General features: G+C 42.5%; 2 non-coding genes across 2 annotated transcripts; both read right to left on the reverse strand.

The window, feature by feature from the left end:
- Positions 1-160: 160 nt before the first annotated feature.
- On the reverse strand, positions 161-233 carry trnaa-agc (transfer RNA alanine (anticodon AGC)). Its single transcript has one exon. It is a non-coding gene; the product is annotated as a tRNA-Ala (tRNA).
- Positions 234-370: 137 nt separating this feature from the next.
- Positions 371-452, reverse strand: trnas-gcu (transfer RNA serine (anticodon GCU)). The gene has a single exon. It is a non-coding gene; the product is annotated as a tRNA-Ser (tRNA).
- Between the last annotated feature and the right edge of the window lie 740 nt (positions 453-1,192).

Here is a 1,192-nt window from a genome sequence, read left to right on the forward strand (position 1 = left end):
GAATACCATAAAGGCTTAGCAGTGTTTTGGTGCTTGATAAGCAATGAAACCCATCAACATATTTGTCAATGTGGACTTCAGGAATCCTTTGGACCTGAGTACTCACTTATTTGAACACTGCTTTGTACATGATACCTCTTCTTCAAGAATAGAGGTTTACTGGAGAATGTGGGCATCGATCCCACTACCTCTCGCATGCTAAGCGAGCGCTCTACCATTTGAGCTAATTCCCCTGTGGAGGAAGGCAGCTCCTTGGTTTTCCCATGTTCTTTCCAAGTACATGTCATAGCGGATAAATGAGGAGGAACATTTGGGATAGAATCTGCTCTTGTTGACATGGAAACATTGTGGACTAAAGAAAACTCTATCCCGACGAGGATGGGATTCGAACCCACGCGTGCAGAGCACAATGGATTAGCAGTCCATCGCCTTAACCACTCGGCCACCTCGTCCTCTGGTTAAAGAACTTAAAAAAAAAAAAACGCCGGTCCGGGTCATGAACTCAGGAGCGTGTCCAGGTAAACGCCTCAGGTTTTAACGTAGGTGGGGGGACATTTGAGAGCTTAATTTAGCCCTTATGCCTAGTAAATCTAGTCTGTCAGACTAGAAGGCTTGTAGTGTTATTATGCTGGCCTCGTCAATTACAGGAGAATCAGATCTTCAGCACCTGTGACTACAAATTGAAAAGACCAAGTTTGGTCCTTTCAATTTTTTTGAATTTTTTTTTGCCACCCTGCAAACCGACAAGTTATCTTAACTAAGTTTTCAAACAACTTCCTTGAAGACAGGTGCACTTGTTTTTTGGAGCTAAATGAAGTGAGAATAGCGTATTTATGATGTTAACTATCAATCCGCATAGGAAATGCCAAGTGATACATTTCCACAGTTGTATAATTCTGTCCAGGAGTCGCATTAACCCTGTGCAGTGTTTCAATGTCTTATAAGCCTCCAATCACAGTATTCTGTGACCAAACTTGGTCACAGAATACCATAAAGGCTTAGCAGTGTTTTGGTGCTTGATAAGCAATGAAACCCATCAACATATTTGTCAATGTGGACTTCAGGAATCCTTTGGACCTGAGTACTCACTTATTTGAACACTGCTTTGTACATGATACCTCTTCTTCAAGAATAGAGGTTTACTGGAGAATGTGGGCATCGATCCCACTACCTCTCGCATGCTAAGCGAGCG

Source organism: Seriola lalandi, unplaced genomic scaffold, assembly GCF_002814215.2.
Source record: "Seriola lalandi dorsalis isolate HSWRI2012SDOR001 ecotype SW California unplaced genomic scaffold, Sedor1 jcf7180002054583, whole genome shotgun sequence".
In the NCBI taxonomy this organism is placed as follows: Eukaryota; Metazoa; Chordata; class Actinopteri; order Carangiformes; family Carangidae; genus Seriola; species Seriola lalandi.